Consider the following 24,773-nt stretch of genomic DNA (forward strand, 5'->3'; position numbering starts at 1 on the left):
GGAAGAGAACAAGGGTTGTTTTTAGTATTTCAGATTTGTTGAACACTTGGCTCAGAATTGTGAAAACACATTACTATTTGCATGGTTTTGCCAAATTTTATTTTTTAACCATTACCTTAAAAATACGATAACCCTCAAACATTGAGTTGACTGTTTCATATTGTCCATTATGGCTGAAGACATCCCGATTGCCAAAAATAGACTGGAAAGAGGACAAAATTTGCAGTCCCATTCAGCACACGGTGGTAAAGTCTGGCTTCATTTAAGTCTTAAGAAGAACAATGTGCTCATGGTGTTCACATTCATTTATAACACAATTTACATCATCCCTGTTTCCTTTATCAGGCATTCTTCACCTAAGGGACAGGTGGATGGACGCCAGGGGTCTGAAAGGAACAGTGTTTGTCATGGATGGAGGTAAGAGTAATTTCATGGAGAAAAATTTGACAACATTCACCAAATTTTCAAAGTGATATAAAAACTTGAATTGTCCTAAAGATCCCAGACCTTGTTCAGGCTGCTTTTTTAAATTAATTAATTAGTTAATTAATCAGTTTTTATTGAAGTATAGTTGACATACAATATTTTATTGGTTTCAAGTAGGTAGCAGTGATTCAACAGTTACCCACATTATTAAATCCTTACCCCTACTAGAGCAGTTACTATCTGTCAACATAGAAAGATGTTACAGGATCACTGGCTACAGTCTCCATGCTGCACTTCCATCCCTGTGACCAATTTATATTATGATTGGGATTTTATGCCTCTTTATCCTCCTCACCCACTTCACCCACCCACCCAACCCCTCCCCAAGGTTGTTTTCTTTTGTTTTGGTTTTTGTTTTCTGTTTTTGGTCAGATTCCTTCTGAGTCCCATGTACAATACTTCAAAAGATATCTTCCACCTGGATTATCCCAAAGCCCATTGATGCAGCCCTATAGACAAGATTGGTCTTTTTAAAGATTAGAGAAACCTTTAGTCTTTTTTACTGGAAAATTACTGAGATTCTGGATTATTTAGAATCCATTCCTAAAATTCCAACTGCCACTATCAGATTTTTTAATCACCCATAATTCATGAAAATTGGGAAAACCATATTTGATTAAAGAATAGCTGGCATGCTTTAGAAAGTTTCAAATGGAATATGGAGAAGGAAGTGATAAAAACTTGGAAACTTTGAATGATCTCAATGGAAAGAATAGCAATGAGAGAAGCTTCTGGAAATATATAAAGGAAAATAATTGGAAAGAAGATCAGGAAAAGTTCTTACTACCTATCTGTCTACACATAGTGGGTGGGGCTGAATAAAAAAACAAAAGGACCTAGAAATTGTGAAGCAGAAGGCTGTGCTCAAGAATTCTTACCCCAAACATAAGATGCCCCTGCCCAAGGAACCAACCGAATGGAAAATCACACAGAGTATTGAGGTTCAAACCAACAGCACAGGAATGGAGAGGAATACTACTCCTTGTGAGTTATGAACAGGTGTGTAGATGTGGAACAAGAAATCTTGGGCCAGAAACATGAGAATGAAAACAAGCTCAAGCAGAGATTTTAAAGGATCGAGCAGATCGTGACAACACCAAGAAGTTCTAAGATTTAAAAAGTCTGCTTTATTCTCCTTAAAACAGTGTTTCATGAACATATTTAAAACAAGATTTAAATCCATTTCTTAAGTAATGCTAGTCAACAATCCATAAAACGAGTGTTTTTTAGAATGCACTTTAGGGATTAGCATTGTTCCCTTACCAACTAGCTAAAGACAAGTTCTAGAATCAGAATGCGTGGTCTCAAACCTAGTTCTGATATGATCTTGGACTTCTAATTTAAACATTTTGTACCTCAGTTTTCTTAACTATAAAATCAGGCTCGTGAAAATTTTTTCTCATTGTGTTGTTACAAAGGTTAAATAACATGAACCTGTAAAGCATTTGACACAGTGCTGAGACCATAGTAAACTCTAGATAAATGTTAGTTGTGATTGTTCTCCTCCTCTTCCTCTTCCTCCTCATTACTATCAATGAATTGGCCCAGCTTAAGAGAAACAGAAGAGTAATATATTAGTCAAACAGGCCAGAATTTCATGGTGACAACCTCCTGATTCCAGTGGCTTCAATGTGTACCACCAGGAGAAGTCTGCTCATCCTGGTCACTTGGGGGCCCAGGTTGATGTAAGCTCTGTTTTGCACATATTTCCATGATTGTTGACTCAGGAAAAGATATGGAGAATTACACATGGTGATTAAAGCTTCTAAACAGAAGTGATATAAGTTGTTTTAGTTCACATCTCATTGGCCAGCACAAGTTGAATTTTTATATTTAACTTCAATACTTGCCAGGCACATTGCCCCTTTCTTGTTTTCTTGGTACCTATTGACAATGTAATACCTATATTTTTCCTCACTCAGTTGCCCACCATACTGATACCTTGTATTACTTTTGACCAACTTTTTTAAAATGAAAAATTTTGATGCATAATATCCCCTCTACTTAAGATGATGTGATCTCTAAAGGCTTTTCCAGTCCTAAAGTAGTAGGATTACCAATCTTCCCATTGTGTACTCTAGACCACAGAGTATTCCTTGTTTATCTGCACAGTGACCATTAGAGTCAATTCCCATTCTCCAATAATCGTGGATAGGGAAGGAGCATTGAAAAAAACATTGCTAGCATATAAAACCAGTAAGTTTTAAAAACCAAAGAATAAAACATTTTCCTATTAGAGCACGTGACTAAGCAAGAACAACATAAATAATACAAAGAAACCCTAGCAATTTCTTGACCCCCAAATAGATATAATAATGCATTATACAGTTGCCCACAGTATATATCAATCTGTCTACATGAGTGATTTACACTGGTGTGCTTGCTGAAAATGTAGATGCTTTAGTTTCCAAATCAGACCTGCTGAATTGGTTTCTATGTGGTATTAGCAAAGTCCTTGGGACATATAAGGTGTTCAATAAATAGTAGCTGTTTTTATTATTAGCAAGTAAAACTGTTAAACATATTATGTCCTTTAAAAAAGAAAGGAAAAAAAAATCCATGTCAGGACTTTCCCTAGTCTTCAAAGGCAATATCAAGGTGGCTGAGCAGAAACTCAAGTGTGCAGCCTCCTATGAGGGTAGAGATGAGAGTAATAGGGAGAGAGGAAAGGCCTTGGGCATATGAGTGGAAGAAAGGAAGAGTAAAGCAGTGAGTCAGACTTTTCCTGCCCTTGAGCCTGGGTGAGTGACAAGCAGGAGGTGATTGCATTTTCACAAGAAGGGTGCAGGCAACAAGTGTTACAATTGGTAAGAAAGTCACCAGAGCCAGGGGCTGACCCAGAGCATTTGGCCCAACCTTAGGAATGGAACATTTGGGACCATTGTCTCATTGAAAACATTGATGGTGATTTGTGACAGACATGATATAAGATGGGGGGAGAGTTAGGGCCAACTGAAGGTAACCTTGAGGTTTCAAGACAGTGTGACAAGGATGGATCGTGTTGTTTGATTTGCAAGAGAAAAAATATTAGCAGGAGTTGGATACGTTTTATTTTCCTAGTGATGGAAATGTCACTACAAAGCCTCTTCAAATTCTGGTGTCCGTGACTTAGTCTGTCGTAAGAGGAGTTTACACTGTAGTTTATTATTCAAAGCCAGAGGTTTAATGTTGCACACAGGTGATTATTTGAAGTCAAGACACCCCAGCGAGCTCAAAGTGCTTCTGCATGTTCTGTGATGCTTCCCTTTCATCCTCCCCTGCCTCTTTGACTTAATAGTCACCCTCACTCCATGATCCACTTGGATTTTGCAACAGATCCCTTCACACAGGCGTACAAATCCTCCCAGACTTAGTGCAAAGTCATGGAGCTGAACTAACCTCTCCAATTCTTGTTTTACTTTTGGGTTGTTCTTCCAGGTGTGCATGAAGGAGGCATCCTGAGCAGCAGGATTAAAAATCACAAAGAAAGATGCCTGGAAGGGTAGCTGGCCCCACCACATGTGGCCACACCCACATGAATGCCAACAGCAGGTCTCTGTGGGGAGGCACACAGCAGAAAGAGCACAGCCCGATTTGCAGATGCCTGCTGGAGCTGGTAGCCTGGTATGTGTTTTGATTTGAGGATTCAGCAAATCAGCTGAGAATGTTGTAAATGGCAATAACTATGGAATGCAAAACAGCTTATTTGTAATAAACTGTCACCTATCTTTTGAGAAACAAGTGTTTTAATAGGTGAAATGTAGCTGAAGTTGGAAATCTAAAAGTTTGTATGTAATGCTATGGGGACAATACTGTTTGGGGAAAACAGTCCTAAGAATAGAGGGTTTCTACATAATCTCCCTTACTCTGACTTTGATTCTTTCCTTGAGGAAACTATCAAAATGAAATCTCACCTCTAAACAGGATATGGGGTCATGTCAAGCAGCCAGGTGTATCCTCAAGGTAAAAAGGCACTGACAGCTGGAGCATTCTGCCCGAGAAATTCCCAGCTGCGTTAAGGAGGAGGTCAGCCTCATACCTCCTGCAAGGAGGCAAGCCTCTTCCCAATAGCTTCATAGTCTGAAGGGCTGGAGAAATGCCTTTTATAAAATTCAAAGGGCCTTAAGAATTAAAATAAAAAAGAGCACCAGTTCAGAAATGTTCATGAGTGTGAGATCTTCCATGGGAGAGTCTTACAAAAACATATTCTCAGCCCCTGAGATTTTGACACAGCCGCTTTGGGGTGGTCCTGGGAATCTTCATTTTTAATAAGGTCCTAAGTGATTCTAAAGAATTACACTTAGAGAAATACTAAACTAGGAAAAGATGTAGAGAAAGGGGAAGAATCAACCCACCTATCTTCCTCCCACAGATAATTACTGAACCCTTGCTCTGGGCCAGGCACTTTGCTATGGAATTAGGGATATAATGCATATTTGCAATTTGATGTAACAAATTACCCCAAACTGGGTGACTTAAAGCAAAAGAAATTTATTCCATCACAGTTCACAAGGACAGGAGTCTGAAGTCAAGGTGTCAGCAGGTTGGTTTCTTCCAGCGGCTCCGAGGGAGAATCTACTGTTCCATCATCCTTCCTTCTTTGCTGTAATTAAACCATTTATGGTTTTTAACTTGGGCCCTTGATCTCTTTCCCTGCTCCTTGGGCCTGTCTTCTAGCATTTTCTACCACACACTGACCTCACTGGGGAGGCTCTTTCAGGCCAGGCTTGTCGGTCCTGGGATGAACCCGGCTCAGCCCTCTGCGGATCTTCAGGTGGGAACTCGTAACCCCGGGGCCCCGGATCCCTTGGTGATGAGCAGAGGGCAGGTCTGAATCCAGGGCACTGGGGAGCCGGAAAGAGAACTGTTTCTTTAGGAGATTTAGGGCCACAAGATCAGATCACATATGTTCAAAGCACTAAATAAGTGAAGGCAATAAAGTCTCCCTTTTGATCACTGCTTTCAGAAGTAGCAGAGTCGTGGTGACCCACGAATGGCTTCTCAGTGAGCCTGGCTGACCCGCATTTTGCCTAAATGTCCCTGCAGTGAGTCTGCCTATCAGGAGTTTAACAGAGAAATCTCTGCCCTTTGAAATTAAATAGGATCTCTTTCTTTCCTGGGCTATTTAATGCAGCCTACTATTGTTATGCTAATGTAGCCTCTGTTAACACTGAGGCTACTTTATAGAATGCCAGGATGTGTAGGAGCAGCATTCTATAAACCAATTAATTTTTTTCTGGAGTGGAGAAATCATCACTTTATTTGGCGACAACCAACTTTAAGTGCAATATGGACTAAGGAAAGATGAATAGTGAGAAGGAGACCTTTGGGGGAAGATGACACATTTGACCATCAGTAGTTACCTACCAATCATGTAAGGAAATTAATATCATGTCTCCTTGGCTATCCAAGGAAAAGAGGTTCCAGGCTAGCTAATTCTAATACTGTTTCTCCTCAGCAGGAGGAATATCCCCATGTGACAGATAGATGCAGGGCCATTTTGAGACTTCACAGGTCCTTCTCACACTACCCTTTAGGACACATATTTAAATGCACCCACTTTCTTACTAAACATACACTCTTGGGGTAAGGTTTTTGAAAAAGACATTTATTAATTTGCTTTCAAAAATATGTGGCTGCAGGTCACTCATTTAATTTATCACTAGTCAGTGATAAATTGACTAATTGATAAATTGATAATTTATCATGAGTCAAATTCTCATACATTCTCTGGGATGCTTGCAATTTGTCTTCAACCATACAAACCATAGTAATAAGTGAAGTTGACATACGTTTCATTTTGTAGACATGGAAATAAATATCTAGGAATTTTGATTGTGCAATTTTGTTTTTGTATTTAGAGCCAGCGTTTTGTTTTGTTTTTTTTTTTCCCAGGATTTATCCATGTTAGTAAGACCTTGAGAAGGTCCTAGTCCTGGCATTGTGTCTATTGGATGTAGTAGACAGACTGGCCCTGGATGGATGCCCTGGTTTCTCTTAGCTTGTTGACTATAGCCTTATGATTTTCTACTGTATGATCTCACTCCTATGTAATGGTTTCCAAATAACCTTCTGGTTGCAGCTTGACCACTCAATAACCTTCCTACACACACACAAAATGTGCTGAGCAATGAAACCCAATATAGCAAATAATAAATGTATATACATGTAAGTAACTGCCATCCATAAAATTTATCAAATGATTATTATATGTTAGGCACAACTATACAATGTATTTACTGTATTTCTCTTCCTCTAATTTATGTCTTTATACTTTATGAAAACAAGTGATTAACAGGAAAAGAGAAAAAGGACAGAGGAGATAAAGATTAGATAAATAGAAAAATAAAAGACAGAATATAGTGGCTCAGCAGTGGATTTCTAGAGAGGTAACAGATTCAATTCCCAGATCCTCCTTTAGTTAATTTCCGTACAACCTCGGGCAAGTTATTTTACACATCTGAACTCTGGTTTCACTCTACACAAAATGGAACTAAAAATAGTGCTCATTTCAGAGAATCTTTGTGAAAATTAATGGAGCCAGTATACTAAGAAGAGGGCCTGACAAATAATGAATACTCATTAAATATTAATCATTATTATGAAACCTGCTTAAAAATTTAACGTGAGTTTGGATCTCTTTGAGCTTTAGTACTGCACATTCCTGGGACCAGTGGAGCTTCAAAATCAACAAGTTGGTCTGGGATGTTGTAATGCAATGCAGTTTATGAAGAGGAAAAGCTTGTCAGGTTTAGGACCTGGGCTGTCTGAATTTCCAATGCTCCATTACTTCATTTTATTTCTGTTGCCTTGAAGTTAAAACATTTTAAGGCATTTTTTTCTTACTCTCTTGAAAACACAAAACATTAAACAAAGGAGGAAAAATCACCCTCCATGACTTAGACATTCTAGAGGTCACAGAATCTTCAAAGTTTCTAAATTGTGGGCCAGCTGCTCTCCATCTCCCAATACAGAACAGATTTTCAGTGCAAAATTCACAACATTCCTTTCATGTCCTTCATTAAAGGATTTTTGCATGATAGCAACTCCAGTTTCATTTCTCTTCCTTCTCTTTTGGCCAATATCTTATCTGGCAGCATTATCAGTTAAATATTCATTGGTCAAATTAGAATTCAGCCAAATGCTTTCCTACTTAAAATGGCTGGGTGAATATAGTGATCATTTGTCAATGTCCCCTTCTGAATTGTTAGTGAGACAGACTTGCACACATTGTTTGAGACAGAAAATGAATAGTTTCAGTTGCTATGGTTACAGCTAGGGTTTGGGGTAGTTATTTACAAGGTGTCTTTGTTTTTAGACTCTGCACATGTGTACATGGAGCACATCTACATATGCATGCACACATGTGCTTGTGTATTTAAGTCTAAGATATTCTGGAAAAGTACCCGTTTCAAATATTCTGTCCCAAATGTCTCTATTAATCCCCTTTTCATTTTTACATTATTTATTGTGTTTTTCTCTTCAGCAGTTATGATTTCATGTATATCACAAAAGGGATATCACAGATGTTACAGCTACTATCCTCAAATGCTCTGAAAATTAAGAGATGTTTGCTGTGTTGAAAATTCATTTTTCATTGTCACCATTTATTTCCTTTATCCATTTACATAACAAAAAACCCTATAACAAAAAATAACCTGAGGAGAGTAGTTAAGCAGTTTTACCATTTGCTAGGTTCCTTAAACACTGTACTAGGCAGAATTCTTAACTTTAAGTAACAGAAACTGGGTCTGGCTGATAAAGAAAAAAAGGGACTTCATTCAAAATATAAGGACCTCCTCAGACTCACAGGAGGGCTAGAAAATCAGGCTCAATCCTATACTTTGTGGAATAATATGCTAAATCACTCTACAGAAGCAGTCTGATAAAAAACAAACAAACAAACAAACAAACAAAAAACTGTCTCCATCCAGCTCTAGATGCTTCAGTTCAGAATCTCTCTGTCTCTTAAGCACCAGGAACTCAGCTTTACTGCATCCACCATTGTCTGCCACTCCGATGCCAGAATTCTACATGAGACACAGCCCTTTAATCAAAGTAGTCACACTGGATACTATCTTCGCCAGGAAATGGATTCTGCTCTTCTGCTAATCGCTTTTCATTTTCAGTCTCATGTGGGTGTGTCTTATTGGAGGAAATGGATCATTTTACCGCACCCAGCAGGGAGGATAGGTTAGGAAATGAGTTGTGTAGCTTTACCAGGAGGAGGCAGGACTCAGGTAAAAAAAAAAAAAAAAAGGTTCTCAAAAAAATTTAGGGGTTCAAAAGGTGCCGGAAAGCAGGAAAACATAATAAATGATCACTATAAATACAATCTGAAGTGTATATAATGGTCTCTCAGTTAAACAATCTTTTATTTAAAATAGTCAAGCCAGCCCGTTAATTAATTCAAACAAGGAAGAAACTCCCTACGTTTCTAAGACCAATTCTTCTCCTTGTGCACTATGTCCATCTTCCCTTACCTCCTGAGAAGCATTGCTCCAAACACGTTAGGAACTTTACTCTTTCTACCAGACTATTTTCAAGAGAATAAACATGCTCTTAGTTTTCTCATCTTACGAACAGACAATCAGATACCTTTCTACCTTGTCTCCAGTTACTATCCTCCAGGTACTGTCGCGTTCTGATACATTTTGCAGCAGACTCTGAAACAGAGTTGTCCATATTTATGGTTGTCCGTTCATCTCATTCTCTCCCTCTTTAACTCACTCCAGTCGTGCTTTGTCTTCTACCACTTTACAGAAATTGTTGTCAAGTTCATGAGTGACTTTCCGTTGCTAAATCCAAATGACGGCCAATTCCCCTTACTCTTTGCTCTTAAACTACCAGAAGCACTCAATGCTTCGCTCTTTTCTTTTTGAACAACGTATTATAATTTGGCTTCCAGTTCATCATATTTTTATGCTTTTTTTCCGAACTCATTGATCACTTTTTTTCCGACCTCACTGATCACTTTTTGTCAGCCTCTTTTCCAGTTCTTTTCAAAACTCTGATGTCTGATCACTGGAATCCCTAGGGCTTCTTCTCTTCTCTCTTGACACATCACATTCTGACATCTGATGTATTTATGTAAATGCCATCTACACACTGAACATACCTAATTTTATAGCTTCAGCATTTTCTCCTCTGTACGCCAGACTCATATACACAACCATCCCATGACATCTCTCATAGGAATCTAACAGGTATTCAAATATATGTGACCCCCACAAAGAAAGAAATCTTTATTCCTACCTTCTATACTACCTCTTTCTACATCTTAGAAAATTCAACCAACTACTTAGGTCAAAACTTTGGAGTCATTTTTTCTCATTCACAACCTGTATCTAATCCATTAGCAAATCCCTGTTGATACTACCATCAATATCTACTTACAGATATCAGTGATTCTGCCTTTTCTCATCAACTGCACTGTGCTACCACCACATCAAAGACACCCTCAATGTTCACACTGATTAGTGCAGTAGCCTCTTAGCTTACCTTTCTGCTCCCATCCTCGTATGGTCTATTTTCCACATAGCAGTGAGAGTGGTCCTTCAGGAATATAATGACTTTATCACTACTCAAAATTCTCATCACATTTAGAATAACTACAAAAGTCCTTACCCTTGGGAATAAGCCCTGGATAATGTGGCTTTTAGTCTTCTCAGATCACATCTCCTAATATTCCTCCTCCCACACTCACTGTCCTCTAGCTACATTATCTTAAAGGGAAAGGGGGTGGAGGGGATTTCATATAATCAAACAAAAAGTATGGTAGAATGTGGCTCAAACCTAGTATTTAGTGAGAATCAAGGTTAGGAGAATCAAGCACATGGAGAAGCTGACATTAGAGCCATACTAGGAATGGCTAAGTACAATGCTAAGCAGAGCTAAGAAGATGGGAGGCATGGCTGAGGTGTTAAACAACCTAGAAGAAACTGAGTACCTACTATGTCTTAGAGAATAAGTAGTATTAAAAAAATGAGTATAAAAAAATAGGAGAGCCTGTGCATAACTGAGATATAAATTCTTAGAGTTCTGGGAATCATGAATGTCCTTACTGCAGATAGACCAGTGGCTGCTACAAGTAAGGAGAAGAAAGCAGCATGATGTCTAGTGAGTGCATGGGCTACTGTCAAAGTGCAGACTCATTTCTCCTTTTTCTTCTACCTTCCCACATACCATGCAGTACCCAGTGAATCAAGTTAGTTTTCAAACGTTTGAATTAATGAATGCATACCTAATATTTGTCCAGTACAGACACTGGGATACCAATAATCTTAGGGCAAAATTTTAAGAAATAGAACTGCTTTCAATGTCCTTAGTCTACTTGCTTACACAGAATAAGTGACTTAAGATACTCATAGAAGTATAGAATGCAGGGAAAGGATTTATTTGGGTAACAGAAAGGCCCCCAGCCCTGCTTGCACTCTGCAAGCACTGGCTCTCCAATGCTGCTCTCCTAATGTCTAAATTGTGATTCTTTAGTGTCTTAGCTTTGAATCCTTCTCAGTGTCCTCACTTTATAATGGTTGCAAATATTTCCTCCATGGAGAGCATGAAAACATTCACCCTTAAAGTGTGTTTTGGCAAATGGAATACTTGAAACAATGGAAATTCATCATATGGTTATGGATTGTTGCATGCACCTCAATTATAAAACCAAGAGTTATGGTACATGCCATTCCTCAAACACAGACATACACACATGCACACAGATTGAGAGGGAGAAAGAAAAAGAGCGAGATTTTGGTACCTTTTTCAAAATTTCAGAAGTGTATACTACTTAGTTTCTCAACTCTTAGTAGATACCTTCCTACCTATTGTGAGAAGGAAACCTATACATACCTACTGGAAACTTAGGAAAGTATTATCAAACACATCATATATAGAAGAAGTTACTTCTCCTTTTTATTTGGTGCTTATTTTGTGCCAGACACTAGGCTCAACATTTTATGTGTGCAAGCCTAATTAATCTTTCAACAACTCGGGTTATAAAACTGAAACTCAAACTATTATGTGCCCCCAAGTAATCCAACTAGAGAGAAGCTGACAAAACAGCTGAGCACAGATGCCATCGGAGGTGATGTGATTCCAGTGTCCTTCTAGGCTCTTACTCACCTGAGGCAAGCCTTCATTACACAAAAGCAGGGAGAGAAGAGGGCAGCCTGGAACTCTCAGTGGTCAGAAGCTCCTTCCCTGCATGCGGGGTGGTGAGTGGTGGAGAAACTGGGAGAAGACATGGGGAGAACTGCGGGAAGTCCTGCTGTCATCTGAGGGCGGAGGCAGGGAGAGATCCCCCAAGGCCAGCCCCATGCCCTGACTTCTTTAGTGGCAGCCTGGGTGAGAGGAGCTGGGAGTGTGTGGAGAGGCTGGGGCACACAGCAAAACATAATACTTTTCTTTATGGACCTAGAGGAAGATTTTTAAGGCATCAAAAAGAATACCTCATAATCCTTTAAGGGAAAAACTCCTTGCCAATGATGAACGTCACCAAATAAATTCTTATAAATTTTTTAGAATTTCCAATTCCTTTTCTGATGGGGGTGGGGCAAGGGTGCAAATTGTTCTTGGTTTATTGTGCTACATTCCTGTAAAATGCTAGTGTTGCACAAAGAGACTCAATTGCCTATTTGCCCTGATTCAGCAATGTCAGGTGGACATGAGATTGACTATTTAACTCTTCTGGGTTTCAAAGGAGCTTTTTCATGCAAAGATATAGGAAATAAGGAAAATATCACAAGTTATACCCACAAATAATTTTTATAAATTATAGGGTTAGAATTTAGAATAATCCCTAATTAAATTAAAATTCTGTTGTATTTTTTCCCCTCTCCATCCCTGTTGTCTTTGTAGCTTCATTTGTTTCTAGATTAGGAAATTGTAGCAAATAGCAGTTGGTAGTGAATCTGCCATTTCCCACTATGCCACAGTGGAGTGGAATGGCGGCTATGCTCTTGGTCCCCAGTGGAAACTCCCTTGATAAATGCCAGTGAAGTGATCTTTTCCTTCCCAGGAAGGAGGTGATACTGTGAACCTGCCACTATGATCATTAATACTAAACAAGACCTTCCCTTCCTTTACCAAGAACAGCCCTGGAGACCATTCACAAGGCGTTGGAATAGAGGAAGAAATTAACCATTTGAAGAGAAGATAGCAGGTCCATTAGAATATTCATTATGCACAGTCTGGCCAGGAAAGGATCTCTATAATATATTCAGTAAACAAGATGGTTAGTTCAAGATTTGAGGTGACAACATATCTTCTCACATTTCTGGATGAACTGAACCTACCCTTGTCCCAAATGAAATCCAAATGGGAATACCAGAGGGTCTAGAAACTGGTCCATATTGACCTGTCTCAGTTTCTCAGCTGACAAGTATCCCACTATCCAGGGACAATGACTGAATTCTTAGGTACTGTGTTAGGTGCCATGGGAAATGCACAGATGAGTGACGTCTGGCAGAAGTGTCTCTTTCTCCCATGACCATCCTGATATATAACAATGCTGTGAACGAACTGTCCCTTCACAAACACTGACATACACAGACAGTGTTTGCCCGTAGAAATATACAATAATGTGGAAAGAAGCATAGACTTCCCTCAAACTCTGCTTCACAGACTGAGAGAAGCTTAAGTCCTGCCATTGGCATGGCAAACAAGTTCTTTTGTTGTTTAAGTAATTCAGCCATGATCCAGTCAGTCCTGGAAAGAAGAAAGGGAGGGAAGGAGACTAACAGGTATCATTTATCTATCCTGTACTGGGATTTCACAAAGATACTGTATTTGATAATCTCTGTAACCCAGTGAGGTGCTTATTATCACCTCCATTTTATAAAGGAAGATACTGAGAGGGCTCAGAGAAGTTAAATGGCTTGTTAAAGTTCACATCTCAGGAAATTGGGAGTGTTTAGAGCCAGTGATATACACAGTCCTGTCTTACCATTGTTCTTCAACTTCATTTTATAAAGAATCTAGGTATGAAACATAAACAAATGTTCAAATTTTGTAGAAATGACTTCTTCTTAAGAAGTTGGTTACTCTCAGCTAGGCTAGAAATTTCACATGAGGAACCTAGAAATTAATACCATTCTTCTCAGCAGTTAAGTTAAAATATCCAATTAGGCTCTTCTCTTTTAAAAGAAACATAGATCTTATATATGAAAAATATAAGAGATGTTATTCTTTCCCTAGTTTCTTTTTTATTAATTTGTTTTTTTAATCAAAGTAATGCATGTGCATGTGCCAGTTTTCAATGTCAAATAATGCTCCAACTTTTATAACAAAAAATAGCAGCCCTGGTCCAGTCCCCTCATTCTTATTCTCCAGAGGACCACTTCTATCTCATAGAGCTCTTCTGCTGTTCACTTTCAACACTATATTGCTAAGATAGCATGGTTTACTGCTTTTTTTTTTAAGGTATCATTGATACAGACTCTTATGAAGGTATCACAAGAAAAACAATGTGGTTATTACATTCACCCATATCCCATTGCAGTCACTGTCCATCAGTGTAGTAAGATGCCACAGAATCCCTATTTGTCTTCTCTGAGCTACACTGTCTTACCCGTGACCCCCACACACACTATGTGCACTGATCATGATACCCCACAATACCCATCTCTCTCCTGCCTGATCCACCCTCCCACAACCCTCCCTTTTGGTAACCACTAGTCTCTTCCTGGAGTCTGTTAGTCTGTTGCTGTTTTCTTCCTTCAGTTTTGCTTCATTGTTATACATCATAAATGAGGGAAATCATTTGGCACTTATCTTTCTCCTCCTGGCTTATTTCACTGAGGATAATATACTCCAGCTCTATCCATGTTGTTGCAAATGGTAGAATTTGTTTCTTTTTTATGGCTGAATAGTATTCCATTGTGTATATGTACCACCTTGTCTTTATCTATTCATCTATTGATGGACACTTAGGTTGCTTCAATGTCTTGGCTATTATAAATAGTGCCGTGATAAACATAGGGGTACATATGTCTTTTTGAATCTGAGAAGTTGTTTTCTTTGGGTAAATTACTAGGAGTGGAGATCCCTGGTCAAATGGAATTTCTATTTCCATATTGCTTTCCACAGTGGTTGAAATAGTTTACATTCCCACCAGCAGTGTAGGAGGGTTCCTCTTTCTCCGCATCCTCACCAGCATTTGTTGTTCCTAGGCTTTTCTATGTTGGCCATCCTAACGGGATTGATAAGATATCTCATGTGGTTTTAATTTGCATTTCACTGATAATTAGTGATGTGGAGTATATTTTCATGTGCCTGTTGGCCATCTGAATTTCTTCTTTGGAGAAGTGTCTGTTCATAACCTCTACCCATTTTTTTAATAGGGTTACTTGCTTTTTGGGTGTTGAGGCATGTGAGTGCTTTATATATTTTGGATGTTAACCCCTTGTTGGATATGTCATTTAAAAATATATTCTCCCATACTGTAGGATGCCTTTTTGCTCTGCTGATGGTGTCCTTTGCTGTACAGAAGCTTTTAAGCATGATGTAGTCCTATTTGTTCATTTATGATTTTGTTTCCCTTGCCCAAGAACATGTGTTCAGGAAAAAGTTGCTCATGTTTATATATAAGAGATTTTTGCCTATGTTTTCTTCTAAGAGTTTTATTATTTCATGACTTACATTCAGGTCTTTGATCTATTTTGAGATTACTTTTGTGTATGGGGTTAGACAATAATCTAGTTTCATTCTCTGGCATGTAGCTGTCCAGTTTTGCCAACACCAGTTGTTGAAGAGGCTGTCATTTCCCCATTGTATATCCATGGCTCCTTTATCGTATATTAATTGTTCATATATGCTTGGATTTATACCTGGGCTCTTTAGTTTGTTCCACTGGTCTATGGGTCTGTTCTTGTGCCAGTACCAAACTGTCTTGATTACTACTGTGGCTTTGTAGTAGAGCTTGAGATTGGGGAGCTTACTCTCCCCCCCTTTATTCTTCCTTCTCAGGATTGCTTTGGCTATTTGGTGTCATTTGTGTTTCCATATGAATTTTAGAACTATTTACTCTAGTTCGTTGAAGAATGCTGTTGGTATTTTGATAGGGATTGCATTAAATATGTAGATTGCTTTAGGCAGGATGGCCATTTTGACAATATTAATTCTTCCTATCCATGAGCATGGGATGTGTTTCCATTTATTGGTATCTTCTTTAATTTCTCTCATGAGTGTCTTGTAGTTTTCAGAGTATAGGTCTTTCACTTCCTTGGTTAGGTTTATTCCAAGGTATTTTGTTCTTTTTGATGCAGTTGTGAATGGAATTGTTTTCCATATTTCTCTTTCTGTTAATTCATCGTTACTGTATAGGAATGCAAAAGACTACTGTGTATTAATTTTGTATCCAGCAACATTGCTGAATTCAGATATTAAATATAGTAGTTTTGGAGTGGATTCTTTGGGGTTTTTTATGTACAATATCATGTCATCTGCAAACAGGGACAGTTTAACTTCTTCCTTTCCAATGTGGATGCCTTTTATTTCTTTGTGTTTTCTGATTACATGACTAGGCCGTCCAGAACTATGTTGAATAAAAGTGGAGAGAGTAAGCATCTTGTCTTGTTTCAGATCTTAAAGGAGAAGCTTTCAGCTTCTTGCTGTTAAGTAAGATGTTGGCTGTGGGTTTGTCATATATGGCCTTTATTATGTTGAGGTACTTGCACTCTATACCCATTTTGTTGAGAGTTTTTATCATGAATGGATGTTGAATTTTGTTGAATGTTTTTTCAGCATGTATGGAGATGACCATGTGGTTTTTTCCTTCTTTTTATTGATGTGGTGGATGATGTTGATGGATTTTTGAATGTTGTACTATCCATGCATCCCCGGAATAAATCCTACTTGATCATGATGGGTGATCTTTTTTACGTATTTTTGAATTTGGTTTGCTAATATTTTATTGAGTATTTTTGCATCTATGTTTATCAGGGATATTGGTCTGTAGTTTTCTTATATTGTGGTGTCTTTGCCTGGTTTTGGTATTAGAGTGATGCTGGCTTCATAGAATGAGTTTGGGAGTATTCTCTCTTCTACTTTTTGGAAAACTTTAAGGAGAATGGGTATTAGGTCTTCACTAAATGTTTGATAAAATTCAGCAGTGAATCCATCTGGTCCAGTGGTTTTGTTCTTACATAGTTTTTTTATTACCAGTTCTATTTCCTTGCTGGTAATTGTTCTATTCAGATTTTCTGTTTCTTCCTGGGTCAGCCTTGGAAGGTTGTGTTTTTCTAGAAAGTTGTCCATTTCTTCTAGGTTATCCAGTTTGTTAGCATATAGGTTTTCATAGTATTCTCTCATAATTCTTTGCATTTCTGTGGTGTCTGTAGTAATTTTTTCTTCCTCATTTCTGATTCTATTTATGTGTATAGATTCTGTTTTTTCTTGATAATTTTGGGTAAGGGTTTTTCTATTTTGTTTATTTTCTGAAAGAACCAGCTCCTGCTTTTATTGATTCTTTCTATTCTTTTATTCTTCTTGATTTTACTTATTTCTACTCTAATCTTTATTATGTCCCTCCTTCTACTGACATTGGGCCTCATTTGTCTTCTTTTTCTACTTTCATTAATTATGAATTTAGACTGTTTATTTGGGATTTTTGTTCTTTCCTGAGGTAGTCCTCTATTGCAATATACTTCCCTCTTAGCACAGCCTTTGCTGCATCCCACAGATTTTGCAGTGTTGAATTATTGTTGTCATTTGTCTCCATATATTGCTTGATCTCTATTTTTGTTTAGTCATTGATCCATTGATTATTTAGGAGCATGTTATTAAGATTCCATGTGTTTGTGGGCTTTTTCATTTTCTGAGTGTAATTTATTTCTAGTTTCCTACCTTTGTGTTCTGAGAAGCTGGTTGGTACAATTTCAATCTTTTTAAATTTACTGAGTCTCTTTTTGTGGCCTAGTATATGATCTATTCTTGAAAATGTTCCATGTGCGCTTGAGAAGAATGTGTATTCTGCTACTTTTAGATGGAGTGTTTTGTAGATGTCCGTTAGGTCCATCTGTTCTAATACATTGCTCAGTACCTCTGTCTCCTTACTTATTTTCTGTCTGGTGGATCTATCCTTTGGAGTGAGTAGTGTATTGAAGTCTCCTAAAATGAATGCATTGTTTTCTATTTCCCCCTTTAATTCTGTTAGTTTTTGTTTCACATATGTAGGTGATCCTGTGTTGGTTGCATTGATATTCATAATAATTATATCCTCTTCTTAGACTGACCCCTTTATCATTATGTAATGTCCTTCTTTGTCTCTTGTTATATTATCTTTTTTGAAGTCTATTTTGTCTGATGCAAGTACTGCAACTCCTGCTTTTTTCCCCCTATTAGATGCATGAAATATCTGTGTCCATCCCTTTACTTTCATTCTGTGTATATCTTTGGGTTTGAAGTGAGTCTCTTACAGTCAGCTTATAGACAGGTCTTGTTTTTTTTATCCATTCAATGGCTCTGGGACTTTTCACCAGTGCATTCAGATCATTTACATTTAGGGTGATTATCAATAGGTATGTACTCATTGCCACTGCAGGCTTTAGATTCATGCTTACCAAATGTTCAAGGGTAATTCCCTTACTATCTAACAGTGTAATTTAACTCACTTAGTATGCTATGACAAACACAACCTAAAGGTTCTTTTTTTATTCTCATTTTTCTTCCTTCTCCATTCTTTATATGTTATGTATCATATTCTTTACTCTTTGTCTATCCCTTGATTGACTTTGGGGGTAGCTGATTTGATTTTGCATCTGCTTAGTAATTATTTTTTCTACTTTAGTGTGGTTTTATTTCCCCTGGTGACAGCTATTTAGCCTTAGGAACATTTCCATCTATAGCAGTCCCTCCAAAATGCACTGTAGAGGTAGCTGGTGGGAGCTAACTAGTCTCAGCTTTTGCTTATCTGAGAAATGTTTAATCCCTCCTTCAAATTTAAATGATAATCTTGCCAGGTAGAGTATTCTTGTTTTGAGGCCCTTCTGTTCATTGCATTAAATATATCATGCCACTCCCTTCTGGACTGTAAGGTTTCTGCTGAGAAATCTGATGTTAGCCTGATGGGCTTTCCTTTGTATGTGATCTTATTTCTTTCTCTGGCTGCTTTTAATAGTCTGTCCTTATCCTTGATCTTTGCCAATTTTATTACTGTATGTCTTGGTGTTGTCTTCCTTGGGTCCCTTGTATTGGGAGATCTGTGCACCTCCATTGCCTGAGAGACCATCTCCTTCCCCAGACTAGGGGAAGTTTTCAGCAATTACTTCCTTAAAGACACTTTCTATCTCTTTTTCTCTCTCTTCTTCCTCTGGTACCCCTATAATGTGAATATTGTTCCGTTTGCCCTATAATGCGAATATTGTTCCTTTTGGATTGGTCACACAGTTCTCTCATTATTCTTTCATTCCTAGAGATCCTTTTTTCTCTCTGTGCCTCAGCTTCTTTGTATTCCTCTTCTCTAATTTCTATTCCATTTACCATCTCTTCTATTACATCAAATCTGCTTTTAAATTGCTCCATTGTATGTTTCATTTCAGATATGGAATTTCTTAATGATTGAATCTCCATCCTAAGTTCATCCCTGAGTTCTTGAATATTTTTCTGTACCTCCATGAACATGTTTATAATTTTTATTTTGAATTCTCTTTTAGGAAAATTGGTGAGTTCAGTTTCATTTCTCTCTTTTTCTGGTGTTTGTGAGATTTTTGTTTAAAACGGGTTCCTTTGACATTTCATGTTTGTATGTGGCTCCCTCTAGTGCCCAGAAGCTCTAGTCTCTGGAGCTTCTCAGCCCCTGGGTTGATGTTGGGGGTTGCTGGGGAGGGCACTAGTACCTGGGGGGAGGAAAGAGCTGTTTCCTTTTTCCCAGCTGCAGTGCCTGTCTGCACTGTCAGAACCAGTGTGCTAAGCACCCAGGTATAAGCCTCTGTGCTTTGCATCTGTAGCTGCCATAGATGGGGCCTCCCTCTAGCTGGCCTGATGCCAGGGCAGGGACTGTCAGTTTGCAAGCTGGTGCTAGCAGGCCAGGAGGAAGACACAGCAGGCTGCACGTCACAGTGGAGGGCCTCAGAGCTGAGCAGCCAGCCAGGGGTACAGAGTACCTGAAGCTCCTGAAAGTTCCCAACCTGCTGAGCAGAGCATGCCCAGACAACCTTGTCCACCTATCCCTTCTCCTGTGCAGCAAGCTCCATGCATATCCCATCCCTTCAGCAGCCCTCTCTCTGCTAGAAAGCCTCTCAGACTGCCCACCTTTCCTTTGTCCCAGAGCTGGTGGATGTGGCTTCTTGTCTTTCACAAATGGCTGGAATCTCAGTCTCTCCAAGTATTGTGCCTGTCTTAGCTTTTCAACCCCACTAATCTTCAGAGCACCATGCAATGTAGGTTTGTGCTCCCTAAGCAGATCTCCAGGGCTGGGTGTTCAGCAGTTCTAGACTTCCACCCCCTCCCTGCTCCATTTCTCTTCCTGCCATTGGTGATCTGGTGTTGTGGGGCTTGGGTCCACCAGATCAAGGCTTTGGCATGTTACCCTGTTTTGTGAGGTCTGCTCTGTTCGCCAGGTGTATGCAGTCTGGTGAAGCCTTCTTTCCTGTTGCTTTTTTAGGATTAGTTGTATTGACTATATTTTCATATTATATGTAGTTTGCAAGGAGTTCTCTGTCTCACCTCTCATGCCACCATCTTGACTCTGAAGAATACCCTTTCTTGCATCTTATATTAAATATTCTGTCAGTGTTCCCTTCCTGTGATGATGTGAGATGGTGAGATGCATTCCTCAGGAGATGAAATGAGATGAGGGACGAGGGATTGTAGCACTGCTCTGTGTTTGATTGTTTTTAGACTTTATCTGTTGAACACACTATTAAGAAAGCTTCAGATTTCAAACACCTCATATGCGCGTGCACACACACACACACACACACACTTCCATACCTCCTAAATTTGTATTAACTTATTTAGGAGAGTTCACTGAAATACACTATGTACTCAGCATTGTTCTAGGCAGTGTAGGGATATTATAGTAGTGAAAAGAAACCAATCTTTGCCCTCATTGAGCTCGGGTTCTAATGAGAGAGACACCTAAAAACAAGCAAATACAGATTTACACTATCAGGTAGATAACAGCCAAGGGAGGAAAAAAAGCAGGGTAAAGGAGAGAATGGCAGATGAGAATTGATGGTTTTAGTTAAGATTATTGGTATTTAAATCAAAGTTCAGTGTGTACATTATTTTGGCTGTGTAGATTTATTTTATGCTTTGACATATGTATTATGATGACATTTTGTTTCTTGTAAAATTTATGTTTCCCCTGGAATTAATGACTGATTTGACAAGAGTATTGGGTGGGGTATTTGTCTGCCTGTCTTTTCATTACTAAATCATTAGCAGAGTCTCTTTCAGGTTGTAAACAAGTCTTATAGGAGTCAAATAAGGCCAGACACCTATGTGTTCCACATCCTGACTACACCCTCTGCCTCCTCCTTGCTCGGTGGCTGTCATTTGGATGCTCTCCTTCACCATCGTCCTGAGAAATACTTACGCCTCTCTCAGGTGCCAGATCCCCTCTTACTTGGGTCACATCTTTTCATGGAACACATCTCCAGCAATTTCCTGGAAAAAGTGCATAGGAGGAACATTCCTTTTGAAACACTTTGCTTGAGAACATCTACTCTACCCTCACACTTGAATTTTAATTTTCATGTGTGGGGTATCTTAAACGGAAAAATAGTCCCCTCTAGAATTTTTAAGACATTGTTCTATCATCTTCCAGCTTCCAATGTTGCACTTAAGAAAGTCAAATGCCATCTTGAATTTTTAATCCTTTCTGTGTAAACTGTGATTTTTTTTTCTTTTTGTAGACTTTTAAGATGGTTTCTTTATGGCCAGTTCTGCACTTGTGACACAGTGTGCCATGTAGCTGTCTTCAGGTACTAGGTGCTCAAAATCTGAAGTTCATGTTGTTTGACTGTAAAACACTTTACTTTTTCATGATAACTTTCCTCTTTCTTTTTGTCTGTTTCACTTTTTAGAATGTCTATTAGTCAGCCATTGAGCCACCAAGAGTTGATTCCCTACATTCTTTCTGTTTTCCTTCTATTTTTCCTTTCTTGCTTTGTTCTCCTCTTGGGAAATTTTCTCAACTTCATATTTCAGCTCCTGTGTTGAGTTTCCTCATCTTTTTAAATTAAAAAAAATCAATTTTATAGCAAAATTGAAATATTTTTACAGTAAACACCCCTTATGTATGAATTTTAAATTTTCCAGTATTAATTTTTAATTTTCAATATCTTTTTATAGTTATCCAGTTATTTCTACATATAGCCTCCTGGTATTATTTTATAGATGAGGTATTTTCACTTTCATAAAGAATTTTTTTTTATGTTTTATTCTACTTTTTATATAATTTTATCTAAAGACTACTTCTGTTTTTCTCTTTGCTTTCATCTTTCACTTTAGTGTTAGGCACTTCCTTCAAAATGTCTGGTGATACTTGGCTATTTGTTCACATTAAGAGTAAAGAATGTCTGGACAGATTTAGCATTTTCCCTTTTTTCTGGAAATCATCCAAAAGCATCAAAAAGAATGGAAAATATTGAAAACTCTACTTTTGGTAATATTAGGATGCAGACTCCAACATATTTCCAAAAATAGCTGATTTTGCACCAAAGTCCCCTAAGGGTAAATAGAAACAAGCTGAGGATAAATTTAAGTGGGAAGAAAACCCACCAAAACAGGTCTCAGGAACTTCCAAAAAAAATTATTTCCTGATTATGGGCAGAATATGCCAAAGGGCCAAACTGTATTCCTTGATCTCTAGAGTGTGTGGAGTTTGGGAAGAGCGAGATGAGGCAGAAGCCCCCATCCTTATTAACCCCTTTGTTTTTTAAGAGAAGCAGAGGAGGCAGCTATCAAAGAAATAACTGAAATATCACAGAAAAAATCATATTTGTAAGAATCACGATCCTTGTGATAAGGGAGACATTGAGATATTTTCTTTTTGTAACAATCTGCCAGCCTGGAAAGCTGCCTTAGTTCTTCCATTCAAGTTGCTGCTCTGGGAAAGCCAACTCCATCAAAGACACACTTTCAAAGTGTACACACACACACACACACACACATATACATAGATACATACATGTGGATAAAATGAGAGTTCCTGTGGCCAGGATTCTCACCTGGCCCTAGTTGATGAGCTCACTGCACACCTGTGGGCAATACATGGCTGTTAACTCTATAAAAAGAGCTCCACCCAGTGCTCTGCATGCAACACGGTGGCAGTGCTGCAAGGCTGCAGGAGAGCAGAGCAGAGGCCGGAGTGGTGGCAGCGCTAAGGACAGAGGCCCAGAGGATGGATGTGTGGGATGACTGTGCAGAGAGGCCTAGAGGATGGCTGTGCCAGACGACTGTGCAGAGAGGCCCAGAGGACAGCTGTGTGAGATGGCTGTGCAGGCAGAGAGTCCCAGAGGATGGCTGTGCAGACAGAGGGGCCCAGAGGATGGCTGTGCAGACATCTAGAGAGGCCCAGAGGCAGAGACCGGCTTGCTGCATGCAGACTTGCTCTGAGTGAATGGGATTCTAGTGACTGACCTGACACCTGGAAATAAAGTTGGTTATAACCCTTTCACCCCAAGAACATTTTGCTGTCAATTTCTTTGGTCACATTGAATCCATAGAGAACTCGCCCAGGGCTGAAACCCATTGGCAAGACAGTACATACCCACATATATACAATCTAATCATCTATGAGTGTGTATATATAAATACAAATATTTTTAAGTATTATATATGTATAATTGATATCAAAAACACAAGGTATCACACAAAATAAAACAAAAATAATGAAGAAAAAGAAAGCAACATTTATTAACAGATAAGATATATTCTCGGAAAAATGTTTCCATGGAGAAGCTGAGAAAAAACATTCTTGAAAAATGTGAGTTAGCAATCCTTGCTGTGACTGTTTTTTGAAATTAAACTTTCTGGGGAGGATAGAGGGGCTGCAGGTAGAATCAGTCACCAGTGGCCCATGATTTAATCAATCATGCCTATGTAATGAAGTCTCCATAAAAACACAAATGGGAAGGATTCAGAAAGCGTCCAGATTGATGAACATGTGGGGAGTCAGGAGACAGGCAAGCCTGGAGAGGGCATGGAAGCCCCAAGCCTTGGCCTATACCTTGCCCTGCATCTCTTCCATCTGCTGCTCTGGAGTTACAGCTTTCCATAATAAGCAGAGATCTGATCTGATAAGTGAAATGTTTGTCTGAGTTCTGTGAGCCCAGGAGAGGATTATTGTAACCTCCAACCTATAGCTGGTCTGACTACCTGGACTTATGACTGGTGTCTGAAGTGGAGAAATGGGGGGCAGCAGTCCTGTAGGACTGATTCCTGTGGGGTCTGGGCTGTCTCCTGGTACTGGTGTCAGAATTGAGTTGAACTGCAGGATCCCCAGCTGGGGTTGGAGCATTGTTTGATGGTGTGGGGAACCCCCACTCCCAGTCCCCCATCACCACCACAGTGAAATTGAGTGCAGAGTCCTTAGCTCCCCTCACAGCTTTACTTTGTTTTATGTACCTTGCAAAGAACAGGCCCACAGGTGGTTAGACCATGGGGCTGAGGCAGGGATGGAGTGGGGCAGGGAGGTGCTGGGAATATTGATATTAGCAGACTGATTCCAAGCACTTCACTGGGAAGGAAAGGGATGACTAGGCAATTCGTCAGTGGGAGCATGTGAGAGGGTTGGTGAAGGACAGTTAACAGTGTAAACTCGGCAATACAGCCGAATGGGGAGGGGATTGGGGTAGGGACGAGAACTAGGCGAGACTGCAGAAAGAAGCAAGAAAACACGGGAAACGTGCTGAAAATATGGAACTGTCCTGCTGAGGCCTGCAGTAGCTGTTAGCTTAAGCAGACTGCATGTGTTAACAGCTGGGCTCATTTAAAGCAGCAAGGATGGAGAGGCTGCATTGCGTGGCTGGTCCTTAGGACACCTGAGAGGAATGGAGTAGACAGAAAACATCCCAGAGGCTGGGCGCAGACAGATCACCCAGGGCAGCAGATTTGAGTGGCAGCACCTGCCCACAGTGCCTCACATCTCTGCCAGGTGCTCTGCCTTTTCACTGCCCCCTTGATCACTGTACAAATGCTGTAACATAGGAGAGGGGAGATGCCTACACCTCCCACAGTTCCTGCCTGATGCAGGCCTTCAAAACAAGGTCTGGCAGAATGCATGTTCCCTGTACATGTCTTGTCCTCAGTGCTTTGGCCCTAAACCTGGATTCTGCCCCTTTCTCAGCTTCTTTGGATTA

At 39.3% G+C, this 24,773-nt stretch overlaps 1 long non-coding RNA gene across 1 annotated transcript in view; it reads left to right on the plus strand.

Annotated features, from left to right (window-relative positions):
* Positions 1-344: 344 nt before the first annotated feature.
* Positions 345-24,773, plus strand: part of LOC130683188 (uncharacterized) — a 44,377-nt gene continuing 19,948 nt past the window's right edge. Inside the window, exons 1-2 of the long non-coding RNA XR_008996803.1 lie at positions 345-417; positions 3,904-4,089. This is a non-coding gene — a long non-coding RNA (uncharacterized LOC130683188). The remainder of the gene's footprint in view (positions 418-3,903; positions 4,090-24,773) is intronic.

This window comes from Manis pentadactyla, chromosome 3 (genome assembly GCF_030020395.1).
Source record: "Manis pentadactyla isolate mManPen7 chromosome 3, mManPen7.hap1, whole genome shotgun sequence".
Taxonomy (NCBI): domain Eukaryota; kingdom Metazoa; phylum Chordata; class Mammalia; order Pholidota; family Manidae; genus Manis; species Manis pentadactyla.